Raw genomic sequence first — 18,373 nt, forward strand, 5'->3', positions numbered from 1 at the left:
TCTTTTTCTTATTATTGTGCTTTATGACTGGCAAAACCTCAATTGATGTGGAAATGAATGCAGCTCATTAGATAAAATAATAAAATACTTGCTTAGTATAATATAATATATAATATAATAAAAACTATTAAATAATCTTGTCTAGTATATTTGTTGTCTGCATTCAGCGTTGCTGTGCAGATTCTCAGCCACCAGTATGAGTTAGATATGTCTCAATGTCAGGTTTAGGCTTGAGGTGGGTTCATATTTAGGCCAAAGTTAATGCTATGCTACTGAAGAGTACAGATACCCATAGCGGTTGTGAATTGAACATTGAAGCATATGTGGGCATAAAATCACTTCTGTGACCAAGTTTGACAAACAACCGGGATCTCACCACTCGGACTGAATAGCCGGATCTGCCCTTATATGGGCAATTTTAGGGTAAAGACTTTTCATTTGAAGTTGAGTTTAGCAGACTTTTTTTTTTAATTTAACTCAGGTTATCAAATTATTCCATCATGTCATAGAAAGGGGAAACTCTCCTCCTTAAAGCAATAGGTCCTCTTAGAGCATTAAGGTGGTAAGAAAGAAATTCTTTAAAGGATATCTCCTAACCAGACTTCAGTATTAGGGTACCGAGTGGTCGTCTCCTACTGGTGGGCACAGAGCACAAGTCTATACTAAGATGCCAGAATAAATGAAAGCCTTAGAAAATGCGTATAATTGGCTGTTAACTTCTCTCATACGATATTACATGAGTTCCTTTACATTTTGTTCCTATAGTGCTTTTTTCTATGGACTGGACTGTAGAATAGACTATTAACATATTGACAGATTGAGAGACATGTCATTCATTCAATGTTTCAGGTGTCCCCTACACCATGACTCCCTAGGCAACTGCTTTGGTGTGCCTAGTGGTAGCTAGGAGGTGTGTGAGCGGTGTGTGTGAGCCCCTGGGGCAGCCTGGTGGGATGTCACAACTGTAACTTCTCCTGGCGCTAAGGGGGAGATTCAATTGCCTTCGATGTGGCGCGAGGACATCGCACCCCGCAGTGGCAAATGCAGGATTTGTAGAGGGGGATTTCCACTCCATGCCACCAGTGGGCGTGACCAGCATGCATGGGGGCGTGGCTATAATTTTAGACAGTGCTTGACTGCTCTCCAACTCTTCCTATCCCCATAATATACATGGTCAATGCTGCGTGGACGACTGTCAGGTGCCTACAGCTCTCACTTTTCAAGCAGAGCCGTGTGAAACGGGAGCAGGGTCCAGACACATCAATTATACAGTGCCCCAGGCTTGGAGGGGGGTTTCCAGGCACTAGGAAATTCCCCCCTCGGTTTGCCTATGCCGCACACATTGCCGGCAATTACGGTAGAAATCTCTGTTCATTTTCCCTCACACCTCTAGGGGGTGTGAGGAAACAAGAGCGGAGATTTCTGTCAAATCTCGTCAGCGAATTCCCCCTGCGGATGTTCTGGAGACACCTTGCGTATGCTTGATTCACCCCCTAAATGCGTGCTCCTCTATCCAGCACCCCTCCTCTATCATTTTTAGGAAATGTAGGTGGTTTGCAAAAACTGACCAGAAAGATGAGAAAATGAAAAATAAAGAGTAGATAACACCACCATAGAGCAGTTATTATGCTGCTCCTGGAATGTGTCTGGTTTGACTAAATACAAGTGAATATGGAAAACCCAGGTGTCGGGCTTAATGACTGTCAGGTGCTCAGAGTCTGATGTCTGTTTCATGATCTATAATATATCTCCTTTCCCTGCACAGACTTTGATGTTTATAGTGTGAATTGTGCATACATGTGTATGGATTTCTGTAAATATTTATACGTGATGTCGAATTTGATTTATTTATTTACAATTTAACGCCACGCTCACAAAATGTTTATTTATGTGATAGAATCTGATTAAACTTTTTTTTCTGCATTTCTACCATTGCACAGTTAAAACGCGATTTAAGAATATTTAAATTAGATGGGGTGGGATAAATGCAGATTTCACCATAGATGGAGCGTTTGAAACTGCTTTTCTAACTATAACTCGAAATGTGTTTTATTTAAAAATAAAGTATGATGTCATACATGAACAAAGCATGTTGGGAACTCTAGCTATAAAAAGCTGCTCATAGGCGGGTCTTGTCAGTCAGAGGGCGATATGTGTGTTAGCGTCAGCCTGCTTTTGAACAAATAAAGCTTTGTTTTGTTTCACTGCATCTATTTCACTGCATCTATTCCAAATTACAATTGTACTATATGAAAAATAATAATAATATAATAACATTAAAATAATATAATGGACTAAAATAATGCAAAATAAATCTTTCTCGCCCCCTCACACCCTCCCAGGCACTGCTGATCCTCTAAGAGAAGTTATCACAGATTATTTTGAGTCTTTGGGCCAAAAGCGATTTTTGTTCACTTTAGTTTGATTGTTTTGGCAATGGGAATCAAACAAATGTGGTTTTATTATGCAAAAAAACATTTCCATCTAATTTTTCTTTTAAGCAGAATAATAATATTTAAAGCTGCAGTCATCACAAACCATTTTATTGGAAAAAAAAGTGCAATTGTTATCTATAATTAAATTGCAGGTATTTTAAGAAACATATGTCTAAATTAATTTGTGATGACTGAAAATAGGAAGAAAATTATTATTTTTTTGCTCCTCCCTAAAAGACAGTATCAGGGACCATGTTTCTTTTTATACTGCCAGAATGCCTGCTGAATCTACCTCTCACCTCTCCTTTGTACAGAATTGAGACTGACACACAGAAAGGTAAAGGAGTGCCAAGATTAAACATGAAAAAACCCCAAAACATTTAAATGCTTATTTGTAAATAGAAGCTGTCATCAGCTTCTCTCTTGCCATTTTAATGCTTTGGGAGCATTAGGTTCCTTCACAACCCATTTTCTGGGTAAAAACATTGATATAGCGAGGTCTTAAGGGGCTAAGAACAAACTAATGTCCTTCAAACCTCACAACTGGAGAGCTGTAATGTATAGAGGAAGTTAGCCAGCAGGGGGCGCCGAGAGGCTGGGGCTCTGACCTGCCTGTGTATTGGGAGAAGCCACCAAGTCAGGGTATGGTGAGACTATGGGTCTCTGTACATCAGTTGTTTGGACTGTTTTAAATCAAGATGAACACACAAAAACAACATGTGCTAGTCCATTGTGCTGAACACACTTCCATATTTTTGCTTTGTGTGTCTCCATCTCAGACTGTGCTAATTTTTGTAGTTCCTATTAATTTGATGCCAAGGAACGAAACCGAAGCAGAGAAAAACAGGCTGAATGAAGTATGCTATGCTTTTCTACCGTTCATGAAAGACCTCTCCAATATTACTGTAACGCCAGGTACCCACGGGAGATGCATTTGTGTACTTTAATGCTAATAAAAAAATGAATGAAAATGCATGACAGGCACCATAGCATTTGTTACTACCATTTTGAGGTAGCTGAAAGCCACTATCATCATCATCAGCTATTTATATAGCCCCACTAATTCCGCAGCGCTGCACAGAGAACCCACCCACATCAGTCCCTGCCCCATTGGAGCTTACAGTCTAAATTCCCTAACACACACAGACAGAGAGAGACTAGGGTCAATTTGATAGCAGCCACTGAACCTACTAGTATGTTTTTGGAGTGTGGGCGGAAACCGGAGCACCCGGAGGAATCCATACAAACTCCATACAGATCAGCCATGGTCGGGAATTGAACTCATGACCCCAGTGCTGTGAGGCAGAAGTGCTAACCACTAAGCCACCCACTATGGGTTTCCCCATGGTAAAGGACATGGATAGAGCAAGATGTGTTTGAAAAGCAGAGAGCACACAAAAGCTAGTAAAAGTGCAAGTGGGTATGGTGACATTAGAAACAGTAAGTTCTATATTCAGACCCATTTACATGTGATGTACTAGTGTTAAAACCACAAGTTAAATGCATTGCATTAATGCTGGTGAGTTAGAGTAAGAGGTCTACAAAAGAGCCCAACAGAAGATCTAGTTATTGAGGCAACTGGCGTGATAAGAATATTTTATACGCTACGTAACATTGATTTTATGCTGTAAGTGTGCACTGGGCAACATATACATATTGGGAGTGGTTATTAAATATAGCTAGAAAATAAAGTTGCGTTACTATTTTCTTTTCCTTGTATCCGATGTGCTCTTGGGCCCCACTAAGGTTTAGAACGCATTGGGTAGGTTTTCACCAATTACGCTATAGATCAAACACAGAAAACAGCTGCTACCTCTATGGTATAAATAACTGTCTGGGGAAAACTGCCTTAAATAGAGACAAGTGTAATGCTAACCTGGAATCGAGATATCCTGCTGAGCTGGAGATGAGGAATGTTTGAATAGATAGTCTGCGGGTAAAGTAAATATACCTTTTCAGAAGAGTTAATGTGAGGAAATGTTCTGTCTGACAAGAAGACGGAAGATGAAATGTTTGATGTACGATGGTTTGCTGGGCCCAGCAATTCATGTTACATGTGACAAGTTTTAGTAGTATGTAATGGTAAAAGTGTAGTCATTTGGCTTGGTCAACCTGGGCGCTATATCTAAGTGTTTAACACACGTTCTCAAAGCGATTTGCTGCTTATCCCAAACATAAAGTAGGTAAATACATCTTCAGGGCTGGAATAAGGTTTTGGTGACACAAGGGTACGTAACTTGTTGGGGCTCTATCAATAAACTTACCCGCAGTCATTTAAGTTATGTCAGAGTCCCCCACCATCACCAGCACTCAGTCAGCCACTAGCCCTGCTCTCCACGCTTCATACAGTGTAAGTTAGTGTTCCCTCCAAATGCTACATACATAATAATAAATAGATACTTTGGTGTAATTATCTATTACACCAAATAAATCATTTTTATTTTCCATAATTATCTTCGACAGAAGATATATTCTGAACATTTTTTTTTTTTTTTAATTGTAGAGACTGGCATTGACTCACTCTAGAGACTTGGTACCAGTGCAAACCTAGTACCCACACCCCAGAGACTAAAAAATATACATCTGACAATTTAAAAGCATAAACAGATAACTTTAGAAAAGTACAAACAGAAAATATCTGCCCATGTAGGTAAGATCTTGTGCAGATAACGAGGAAGTTTACATAACGAGTCATGTTTAGGAATGTAGGAAAGGGACAACAAGCATTTTGGCTAGTTCGCTTGACATGTGGAATTATCGGGTTCTGGGGATTGACCCCTTTGACTTACCTGCTCCCTTTATGTTCTGGATGCCAAAAAATGGCATAAGTTTCAATGGCGATTCCTTCTTCTTCACTCTTCCTTTGGCATGGAGAGTGTGTTGGCAATGCCAGAAAAGGTTCCCGGTTGATAGCCATTTCTGGAAGCAAGATTATAGCCAAAAGTCAGGGAACTCAAGTAAGACACATCTCACTACATTGGAGGCTAGACCACTCCCCTCCTCATAATTTTATTACTTTGTCTTACTATCTGTTTTACATTTATCAGCTTTTGTACTGGAATTTTAGACTTAAGAAATTGATAGCAAAATTAGCAAATTCTGCATCAAATGAACAATATATCTGAATTTAAACTAAGTATTTGTTGTACAATAAAGTAACATGAAATTAAAAATGTATTTAAATATATTCCTGTAAAATCCAATAAAACTGAATATTAAGGTTTATTAAATTAAGTATCAATTAAACATTGTACATGTTGTTTATATAGTTTCCGTTCATTGGATTCCTATAGTGATTCTCATCAAAACCTGCCAAGAAGGGAGAGTAATTAATCATCTTTTGGCTTCCAGAAAATAATCCTTATTTAACCCTATAGTGTGCTGTGTTTTTAATATGCTGACGGATATCACACACAATTATTTCATATATGCAACAAAGTTAGTTGAGACTGTCTATACTGATAATAAACATGAGATATGGATAATATTCTTATTATTAAAAGGAAAAGTTTATCTACGTTGCCTATTTAGGTTTTAAATGGGAAATCTAAATCCAATTGGTACCTGGAAACTTACATATAACATAGCAAAACTGATAGCTAAAATAATATTATTATTAAGTATATAAGAGTAGTAATATATAGTAAAATACATACATATAAAACATGTCAGATAACATATTAATCCTTATATCTAAGGATGCTTTACTGTCACTGAAGACTGTGCAACTGGATAATAACATACTTGCTAACATTATATATTTGGCTTCCGGGAGCTGCTGGGTGAAGGTGGGTATGCAGGGGCGGGGCACCAAAAATTTAATCATTTTGGCCCCGCCCCATGACGTAATGATGCAAAACGCGTCATTTTACAAACGCTGCGATTCACCCGGAATCGCAGCGTTTCGCCCCGCCCCGATTTCTGCCCACTTCACTAGGAAGTGGGCAGATCAGAGAGATTGCCACACTCTCCCGGGATTCTGGAAGACCCTCGCGAAATGCGGGAGTCTCCCGGACATTCCGGGAGAGTTGGCAAGTATGGATAATAATTGGACAGTGCCTGTGTATTATATACATTTAAACAGAAAGAAAGCACAGCAGGACTATTGGTGGTTCTTTATTTTGGTTGAATGCACCTACAATGATGGATAGGATGTGTGGGCTAAAATAACGGAAACATATCGTAGTTCTATAGAGATACAGTATCTCAGTGACTTTTACAATTTTGGTGATTGACAGGGTACAGTGCACAGTAATTTCTAGGTTTTTAACCAGCAATGGTGACTAAAAAACATGTCTGAAAGACATGAGAAAAAAAGCGCTGTTAACGAGCAATCATCAATAAATCTCCTGACAACAATATACAAATATAACCCATATAGTGACACGGTCACATTTGAATCCATAGCCCCAACGCTATGAGGCAGCAATAGGCTAAATAGCAATATAACATAATAAACATAATACATATCTATTATATATAATATAAAATGCATCACGTATATTGACATTATTTTATCTATCAAGGGAAACATTGGATTTAAATTCATCATTAAACCCCATAGGGATAAAATTATCCAGTCTATAGATTTAATAAGATTCACTTTTATAAAGTGGCATACATTTATTGTCTAGTACCTAATTTAATTTGTTCTATACCAAAGCAAGAGACAAGACAGCAGGATCCCGATAATGTTTTCATTGCAGTGTCTGTACAGTTTATGTATTTCAGTACGACATTTAATATGGTGTTTGTGTTCATATATTTCCTTTTTTTCTAGGGGCATGTCTAACATTTTGTTTTCCACAAGGGCGTGACGCTAGGGAGACAGAAAATGTAATGTGTCATTTTGTTCCAAAAATGTTGTCCCGTGCGAAAATTCCGATTTAGTAAAGGGCAGCAAGTGCAGATATCATCATCATCAGCTATTTATATAGTGCCACTAGTTCCGCAGCGCTGTACAGAGAACTCATTCACATCAGTCCCTGCCCCATTGGAGCTTACAGTCTAAATTCCCTAACATATATCCATAGACAGAGAGAGACTAGGGTCAATGTTGATAGCAGCCAATTTACCTACCAGTATGTTTTTGGAGTGTGGGAGAAAACCCACGCAAACTCCACACAGATAAGGCCATGGTCAGGAATCAAACTCATGACTCCAGTGCTGTGAGGCAGAAGTGCTAACCACTAGGCCACTGTGCTGCCCATAAGTATGACACTTATTCATTGTTTGAAATTGCAAACATTTGGGTAAGCATGATGTTAAAGGGTTAATAAAAGAAACTATGGGTCTACCCAGAGGATCAGTGAAGTTTTTAAGTATTCTTGATAAACTATTAAATACAAGTTAACCCGTGCATGATACTCATGCATTCTAGTCAAATCAAGCTACTTAAGGTGTTAAAAAGGTTCTTGTCATGCATTTGGGCCTAGCCCAGGCCTCCTCAGGGGAAGAGCGTTACTTCCCGAAGCAAGCGCCCTTTTTTAACGTGGTTTTGTCCACATGTCACCACCTCATCAATTTTTCTCCATCACCTCATCCTTCATCTTCATCGCCACATCCTTCATCAAGCTACTTAAGGTGTTAAAAACTCCCCACTGTCACCCTCTGCAACCACCAACCACTCCCAACTGTCACTTCTCCTTCAAGAAATATATAGATCAGTGTATAACTCTGCCCAGCAGGTGGCGCTGCAGCCTGGTTTTTTTTTTCCACACACGCTACTAGGCATTTATATAGTAGATAGCTATTTTAAGATTGCCAATACAGAGATAATACATCTCTTTTATTGTAATGTAATTATTTATTAATTATTTAAATAATAATTTTCAATGAAGCATTATATTGCTTAGTTGGATCACATGTTCATTTTTCATAACCTTTTTCATTATCTAATAGTTGTAGACATTCTTTATGATAAGCATCTTGATGTACCAGAACAATTTTGCAGCTCTCATCTGCTTCCTTAATAATTAAGTTAGAAGTATTATTGAGTTATTTAATGCCAACCTTTCAGCGGTACTAATATTGTCAATTTTTCTACTATTAATAATTGTATTTTTTTTTAAATATCCTGTAGTGTAGGATGATAAAACATATCTATATAAGAGCTATTTTTCAAAGGATGGATAACATATAGACATGCTTTTAAATTAGTATATATTGGATTAAAAGTGCCATCCTATTGTTCAAAAAGGCAATTTAAATTATTTTCCTTTTCTTGATTAGTATTAATAAGACACATTGGATCAGTGGAGATATTGACATCCCGGGCCTGATTCATTACGGCCATTTACGTGATGGCTTTTGCGGCTTTTTACCCTGCGCGTACGTGAAACCAAAGCATAACCAAAGACTACAATTCATGTCCGCATGTAAATGTCACTTCCGACAGCCTACAATTTCATGGGCGGAACGGTGAGAGGAATGGGCGCATGTATGTAGTCAATGTACAATAAGAGCGAGCCAAGGTCAAGCGCACACAGCAGCATCTGATCCAAGTTTTGGGCATCTCTAAGGTACGAGATTTTCAGACATATCACTAAGAGTTAAATCATTACATAATTGTGGAAAATAAGGCCTAAATCATAACTGCAGTGTAAATATGGTATATCAAATGAATCAATTGATAAATTGAGCTAATAAATTGTAAAATGTGAAGTCAGGGAGTCTGTTGTGTGAGTATTCGGGATTCTGCTAATCCCAGTGTTAGAAGATAGCAGTGTCACCAGTGGCAGCTTCAAAGGCTCCTGCGGTGAGCTATATCATGGCCTAGGATGGAGTTTTGATACTTGAATAGACTTTTAGGAACCACTCCGCATGGTGTCTGGCTCAAGGAGACCATGTGCTGACTTGGCTATATTTTATATAGGCAAAAATAAATCAGTTTCAAATATGCCACTTAAAATCAATAAAAATAGTCATCAACCACATATTCCTCAATAGCATGATGAAGAGGAGCTAATATGTCAAATTAAGAATTTTGCCACATCGAGAAGTTGAGGAAATGATTATAAGCTCAACTGATACGATAACCTGTACCTAGGCCTGTTTGGTATCAATAAATGGGTAAATTCATAGTGGATCTATTAATAATAAAATTGGGTCTGTGTGACACTCCACAGAAAAGTTAGGTCACATAGTAGAATTGGGTAGTAAATCAAGCAACATGCAAATAGTGATTAGACCACAACCCCCCTGAAGGTGGGGAAAGGTGTAAAGGTGTCTTTAAAAAGCTGAGACCAGTGACAACAAATTGTCAGCTTCTTGGGGATCAATCCCCGAAGCATACAGACTATTATACGTAAGATATGCTCTGTACTTTCATCCCATTTATTTTTTAAACTGTTTTACAATGTTTTATTTGCATGTCAAATCTTTAATTGTTTTTTTTATTATCTGTAAGCATTGTATCTTTTGTATATGAAATGTAACAATTTAATTGTGCAGAAGTTTAGAAGAGACAGATTGCTTTAGGTTAACTCTTTAGAAACCAGAATGTGAAGGGTTAACTGTTTAGCTACCAGAGCACCAAGTGTGCGCAATTGAACAATTGAGTCATAGGTTTGTTACGGGCCTTATACGTAGCTGGCGGCAGTTGGTGGAGGGGTGTGGAAGAGTGTGACTGTGTTGGGAAAGGGACCAATAATCTTAGAGAAAGAGGTGAGTGCGAGATGTGGGCTGGAATCCTGTGTGTTCCCTTACAGTAAGCTTCCAAGTCACGAGTGCGCAGAGGGTGGGTTGCGATAGATAAAGGGGTTCAGGAGCAGTTTCCTGACAAAATAGAGGTGATATATTGTATGATTGTTGGAGCATATGATAAGATATTATTCAGGGAGTATCAAGAGAGGGCTTATCCCCGACAATGTGAATGAACATTTTTATTGGAATAAAGATGGAAATAAAGCTGTAATGTAAATTTCCCAATAAATGTATTAAGGTCTATGAAAAAAATTATATATATTATGCTTAATTGTTGGAGCAAATGTTATACCCTTTGAAAGTAATTGAGCTTTTGCACTGTTTATTGTATATCAGATAAATTAAAACTACCCATCACTCTAATTACTTTGTTTACCAACAGTTTCTTTTATAGGTTGTCTTGTTCATTTGAACTAATTAGAAAACGTATAGAACAAAGCTCTAAAACACTAGAAGGTGAATTAATGAATTAGACAGAATATTTTCTCTTTATAGTGAAACACCTGAGTTTAATGAGTTAAAAGAAGCTCTGTCTGTTCAACTTAACATAATTGAAGATTGAAGAAACAACAAGCAAGGATAATGTTCAAAAGAAGTCAAGCAGATTATATACAAAATAAGGCTAGCAATTCTAACCTCATTAGATACACACGTAATGATCTCAAGAGGGATTCAGAACCAAACGTGGACATAGAGGATGAGAAAAGACCTCCTATAAATAGAAACTATTGGAAGACAAGAATTTAGAATGTAGGATAAATTTAAGTAATTTGATATATAATTAACTATTTAGGGCAGCACAGTGGCTTAGTGGTTAGCACTTCTGCCTCACAGCACCGAGGTCATGAGTTCAATTCCCAACCATCTGTGTGGAGTTTGCATCATATTAGAATCATATTGAAGTGAATGGAGAGGGCATTATAGAAGGGTTTTAGGCAATGAAATTTTCTCCAAAAAATGGTTGTCTAAACGAAGATAGTAATATTTACAGAATTAGAAAGGACTTAGCAAATAAAATTGGAAGGTTCAACCCTCTATAGACTGAAATTTGGGGTGGTGCATTATATAACCTGATGTGTGGTTTTGGTGTGTGTACGTAGCATTGTGTTATTTGTTTTTCCTCTGAATGATCCCTGGTACCAATGTTACTAGGGAAACTGTCAGAAAAGTAGTTGTGATTGTAACCAGACTTCGATAAGAGCTTCCACAACCCCTCCTGCATCTCCCTTAGTACATAGGTTGTGGTATTAAGATGATCAACTGCAATCTGACATAGATATTTTTCCCTTTAAATAGCAAGTTAAGTAATTTTAAGCACAAATCCAATAGTCATTGTTCTATCTTCCTACACATAATTATCTCCTTTTCAAAGGCTCTCTCTGATCAGCAACAAAAATGTCCACCAGACACAGACAGTCTGCTACACAGACAAAGGCTTACAATTATCAGCATGTCATGTGATGGCAGAGGCGGAGAAAAGGAGGATTTCAAAGTGCGGACAGAGCTCAGAGGGGCGTTCCAAAGCCTCTCTGCACACTATATCATGTGACATGTGCCTGTGGTTGCCATGGTAGCATCATAAATCATTAACAACAGCCAGAAGAAAACAACTATGGAAAATAGTAAATACCAATCTTCAAGTTGCCTGCTATAGTGATATATGTTAAAAAAAACACCTGTTGTTTTTCATGAGCTTGTTGCTTTAACTGCAACACTGAAGAAGACAAAACATTTAGCGTTCATAATGGTAACAATGGCATTTGGTCACATGATTTTTGCTTTAAAAGCACTGACCTCCACATAAACAGAAGGCCTTAGGTATGAAGCTTCTCGTCAACAAAATACTAAGAGCCCATTTTACATTTGTCTCTGAGTGAAGCCCACTAAGTCGTCTGTTTCTCATCTCTCATACAGATATAGAAAATTTGCTCAGTGAATTGATAGATCAGAGGGACAAGCAACCCTCACAGGAGAAGAGTGTTACCTGCCTATGACACAGAGCTCAATTAAGTAGCTGAAAGGAGAATGCTGACCCTTCTTAATTGTTCTTGACTCCTTGCTTACAACGGGCGTCAAGAGCCTCATTGCATCAATATGTAATAGTTGATGATGCTGAGAACATCATGGTAAATCAATGCTATGATTTAGTGGAAATAATTGCAAGCAGCGACTTTAAATGCTAACACTGGTTCCTAGAGGAATGAATAATTGGGACGTAAATAACAATTCTCTTTTCATTTATTAATCATGTTGGTGTGAAACATTGAAATTTCACGGTCTATTCGCGTCTCTGTTTTCTTATTTTTCATTCACACGTGTAATGTTTTGTATGAATTGGAATTTGGGTTAGCGCTGATGGAGAAATGAAGTGTGGGGCTATTCATTAGACTAACATCTCAGAAGAGCAGATACATAAATTATCTCATCACTTGTTCTACTGTTTGAAACCAAGTGTAAAGAATACTGCATTTATCAATCATTGTTTAACCATGCCTTAAGTATCTGGGTTTTACAAAGTTTGCTGAAGATTCATCAATGTTAAATAATACCCACCTACTATTCATGGGAAATGACAGTATCCCAGTGAATAGATTGTGGTTGGTTTATCACTGATTCCATTTCTTTGCTACTATATATATAAGTCTCTTTCCTCTGTATATTGTACTGAATAGACTTAATTGATAATAGATAAAGCCACACATTTCATTTAAATGTATGGGGTGTTAATGTCTAATAAAAGATTGATCATAATGTACAAATCAATCTGAATTACCAATATCTGTCCCCTTGATGCGATTGCAATGCACCGGGATTAGCGGTCGCATATAAACGCTTCATAACGGAGTATTATAATCGCGTTGCGTATTGATCCATTTTACTATTTGCTCTTTTCTCTGTCCATAGAAATTTCTTACACAAAGGAATGCAGAGGCACAGCAGATGTTGAAATTCCACAGACACATTGTCGGTTTCAAGCCACGTACTCATCCAGAGTCCACATACAAACAAGGAAATGGTCAGTCTACCTATGAAGCGTCGTGATCTTGGAGGGTCCTGGCTTTCTGAGAGTCTGACCTGTGTCCCTGTAGCATTAATCTACTGTGATGTAATTTATGGTGCCCTTTGTGTATATAACTTCCTGTTCCTTCATCAGAGCAGCAGAGTATCCTGTGAGAAGCTCAGCTGGCCAGCATGCGCATGCTACTTTGGTGAAGTTTTGTCTAGGTGATATTATTTTCTCCTTTTTTGTATTTTCATTAATAATTGTATCTTTGCTTTGGTTAATGTTTAATTATGTGAGTGCTTTGCGTTTAGTTGCGGTGTTAATGTATTTTGTCATTCTGGGTGCTTTTAAATGTTTGCCCAACATGCAAGTTAGGTAACATAGATGCATAACTCACTAGAATATACGTATAACCCCCAAAAAAACAAGATTACACTTCAGGGACAGTAATTTATGGAGATTTGTGCATATTTGTAGGTGTTTCTGAAATTGTCATCAGAAATCAGTTCTTTCCCATAAATTTCAACAACCCCACCCAGAGCTCCAGACGATCTTACTGAGTCTCCTCCTTTCCTCTTACAGACCCAGAAAAAAAAACAGGTAGATGATAGGGGGAGGGGATAAAAGGAAGGACCAATTACAGGCTGCAAACAATAAATAAATATATGAGGTAAAAGGTTTTTATCTAAGGTGCAATCTATTGGGTTATGGTATGTAATACTGTTATTCTCTATATAAAGCAGCGCAAGGGCATATCACATATCCACACTTGAGAAAACTGCTCTGAGAAACGAAATGTGTGGGGTTATTATATAGAGCTTCTCGGGCTTACGCAACACGAAGCCTTTTACATCCCAACGTGAAAACACAAACTTTGGTTCTCCTGAGCAGGTCGGGAGAGAGATATACAATATGGCAATATCTTACTTGATTCAAATGTGTTTTATATGTGTTAATCATTGTAAGAATTAGTTTGGGAATAGTGGAAATAAACTGCATTTGATTTTAATCTTGGTAGTCACCAGTGTATGTGACATGTAATAGCAGTTTAAATATAGTCACTATACTAAAAATCTGTGACAGTTGGGTTCACCCACCACAAAATAAGAGAAGAACTCATAGAGAGATACTGATGATGAGGAAAAACAAGACGAACATCAAAGTGTTAGCACTAAGATTAGCTGTTCTCCTGGTTCCCACATCATTAGGATTCCACATCTCGGGAGGGGGTGGTTAAGGACCAGGATGTGACACATTGGCATAAGCAATGTATTGGTGACTTGAAGTTCATTCAATAGACACTTTCATCTCTTAAAACAGAGATAAGGGTTTCTGCAAGATACAGCAACTGTTGTCACATCATTAGCACCATAACTACATTTTTCAAGGTATTAGTGACAAGATTTTTGCAACTTTAAAAACTGATTTATATTCATATTATTTGCATTATATTATTCCCACTATGTCAATTTTTAGCTGTATTTATTAATTGTGGCATTGCCAATACAGCCCTGGGTGATATTTGTTTTAATCCCAGGATTTTGGGTGCATTTACGGTTACAGCATTATCGTTATTAAAAAAAAAAAGCCCAATACAAATCCATGTGATATGCAACAAACAATTTTAACCTATCATCATATATTTATAAAGCGCCACCAATTACGCAGCGCTGTACAGAGAATATTTGTCATTCACCTCAGTCTCCTCCATTGGAGCTCACAGTCGAAATTCCCTAACACACACACAGACAGAAATAGACTAGGGTTAATTTTGTCAGCAGCCAATTAAAACTACTAGTATGTTTTTGTAGTGTGCGGGAAAACCGGAGCACCCATGCAAACATGGGGAGAACATAAAAACTCCACACAGATATGGCAGTGTCCAGGAATCGAACTCACAAGCTCAGGCAGAAGTGCTAACCACTAAGCCACTGTGTGGCCCAATCCTCATATGTTCCTTTCATAATGACACTTTGCCTCCTATCATCCAACTAGTTCTTTATCCATTAGCATACCCCCCCTCCCGACTATTACTCTGATCTTATGTACCAGACCGTCATATGAAATAGTTTCCCAAAATCAAAATATATCACATCAACTGCACTAACAAGATCCAGTTTGAAACTTCCACATAAAAACAAATCATATATGTTAGACATGAATATAAGAAATAGTGGTCCATTAATTACTGAACTTGGTTCCTTTTCCACCTTTGTGAACACAAATGAAAAAAAAATGATTTAAAAATTCAGCTTTCTCTTTATCTTCTATAATTATTTTTCCTACTTTATCATTTAATGGCTCAATATTATAAGCTGTATTTCTATTGCTGCTTTTGATATTGAAAAATATTTGGGGAATAGACCTGCTATCTTTTGCAAAAGTATTTTCAACTTCAACTTTTTACTTATTTTGCTACTTTTCTTGTATTTCCATAATAAAGTTTTAGCCTCCTAGTTTTTACAATTTAAATGTTCACTTCTTCCCTTCGATACCCCAATACTTTCTCATTTAACCACATTTGTTGTCTATTACTAGAAATTGTGTTGCAATTTCGTATTTACATGCAATAGTATGTCTTTAAAACACTTTTTAAAAATCTCCAATTTGGTGTCTATATTTTATTACACATACTTTTATGGAATACACTTTTTCCCAGTCTATAAGCTTCAATGCTTCTCTGAGCTACCCTTTTAAAATTCATAGCGTAACTCCCATACAAACATTTTATTGAAACTCAAGTTGAATGTTATCATGCTGTGAACATTATTTCTTAAATGCCCCCTCGCCTGCGCCGTAGATGTGATATCTGTTCTATTGGTTTGTATCACGTCCAACAGTTCTTCCCCATAGTTGGCTCTACTACGACTTGCAAAATGTAGCTGTCTTTTAAAATAGTTAAGCTTCGTCTACCTTTGCTTGTACCACTGATATAATTGTCTCAATGTATATTTTGATAGATAAACCCACCCAATCAATTCCTGTTTACATTGTATTAACATTTTTGATGATGCACGCTAAAATAGAAAATAGTGGATTCAGCTTGTTGGATTAATAGCTTTTGCCTTACATAGAAGGTAATTGGAACTGAATTACAGTTAGGTGCAAAATGTTAAACTGAGCAAATTACATTGCACTGCAAGGGGTGATAAGGGTAATTTTTTCTACATGTAAGGCAAACACTGCACGCTGCACACACATGCTGGTCAACTCTATTTCTACACTGTATTTTAGAGTTTGGCAACTTTAAATTGTGTAATGCATTTTACATGTACAACATGTTTTTTCCCTGTTTCAAAAATTGCACTCAGTAGCTGGATTCACTTCTTACTAGAGATGCTCAGGCTCAGTTCCTCGAGAACCGAACACACCTGAACTTAGGGGATCCGAGTACCGAGCCGGCTCGGTACTTTCGCGCGCCCTCATTATCGAAAACGAGGCAAAACGTCATCGTTACGTCGTCGGATCTCGCGATTTTTGGATTCCTTTTTAATATCTAACATAACAGTGGGTGGGAGGGAGAGTGGTCCCAAGGACAATTCATCTTGCACCTTTTATCTTTTCTGCCACTGCTGTGTGCCAATGTGTCCTAGATGTGCTAGGAACTGCTGTGTGTTTGTGTCATTGCTCTGTCGCTTACCATCCAGCCAGGTCGCTGCAGTATTTGTCCCAAAGTGTATGAAAATAATATTGTGATCTGTGAGGTGGTCAAAATTGACTGCAAATGACTTGAAATTAGTGTTATTGAGGTTAATAATAATAATAAAGGATCAAAAAAAGATAAAAAATATGTTATTTTAACATATTTCAGGATTTATTTATTTATTTTTTCTAAAAAATCCAAAACCAAAACCAAAACACACGAGGGCGGTTTTGCCAAAACCAAAACCAAAACCAAAACACAACGCTAATTCAGATCCAAAACCAAAACCAGTTCACGGGGATCAGTGAGCATCTCTACTTCTAACGCAACTAAACCAGCACCTTAATGTGTATAACATAAATATCACTACATATCACAGAAACATGGGTAGCAGTGTTCTTGTCACTCTCAAAACCAAAACCAAAACACGAAGTTAATCCAGATCCAAAACCAAAACCAATACCAAAACACGGGGGTTCAGTGAACATCTCTACATCTTACATATGCTATGTCTCATTATTTAACTTAATTAATATTTCACTTTTTTGCTAGAATTTCCTCCTTTATACCAGAGGCATCTCATGCAAATACAAAGATTGGGACATATATTCACCAACATTCCTCATTGTTCATTAAAAGCGTTGGTAAAATGAGGCTGCCCTCATAGGCATGTGTGTTTTGCCGCTACACATTTACCTATCCATTCTAACAGGGAACACAATTTCAAGCTGAGTGATGTGATTTAGTAGGTGTTTATTGAGTACACAGTGACAGATAGACAGGCCTGGCGAGCCTATTAGATGTTCTTTGTCTATGAGACTTGCGCTGGCTAATGGCTTAAATGTATATTCAAGTGCAAGTGTCGTCTGCACAGAATGCCGTCTGCCATTTATGGTCTGAATCATTATCAATGCACTAGTATTTAGTGACCTCACTGAGTAAAAGACAATTGCAAAATGAAAACATGAGGTATTAGTTCATATTTTGATCAAAACATTTAAGCCTGCATCCCAGCGTCAATGGCACCTCATTACATGCAGGTCCTACACTGACCTATAGGCTTTAAACACCATTAAAATGCAGTTTAAATCAGATGCACTCACCTCCCAGGTATTTTAAAATTTGCATTTTAAAATTACATATGTCAGGTTTAAAAATGTGTTTCATTCCCTTAACAATCCAAAATGAGCAAATCACCATGAGTTTTCATTACCAGAGCAATCCCGTACCCTCTGTACTCTAAGGAGTATATTTACTAAACTGCGGGTTTGAAAAACTGGAGATGTTGCCTATAGCAACCAATCAGATTCTAGCTCTCATTTTGCAGAATGTACTAAATAAATGACATCTAGAATCTGATTGGTTGCTATAGGCAACATATCCACTTTTTCAAACCCGCAGTTTAGTAAATCTAGCCCTAAGGGTTTCTAAGGTATTTGTGACATTCTGATATGTGGAAGCACCAGATCTCATGCATTCCAATTCTCAGTATATTCTAAAACAATACCTAAAATTATTTTTGTAAAATAGGTAGCAAACGTTAAAAATGATCTATCTATCTATCTATCTATCTATCTATCTATCTAT

This window comes from Mixophyes fleayi, chromosome 12 (genome assembly GCF_038048845.1).
Source record: "Mixophyes fleayi isolate aMixFle1 chromosome 12, aMixFle1.hap1, whole genome shotgun sequence".
Classification (NCBI taxonomy): Eukaryota; Metazoa; Chordata; class Amphibia; order Anura; family Limnodynastidae; genus Mixophyes; species Mixophyes fleayi.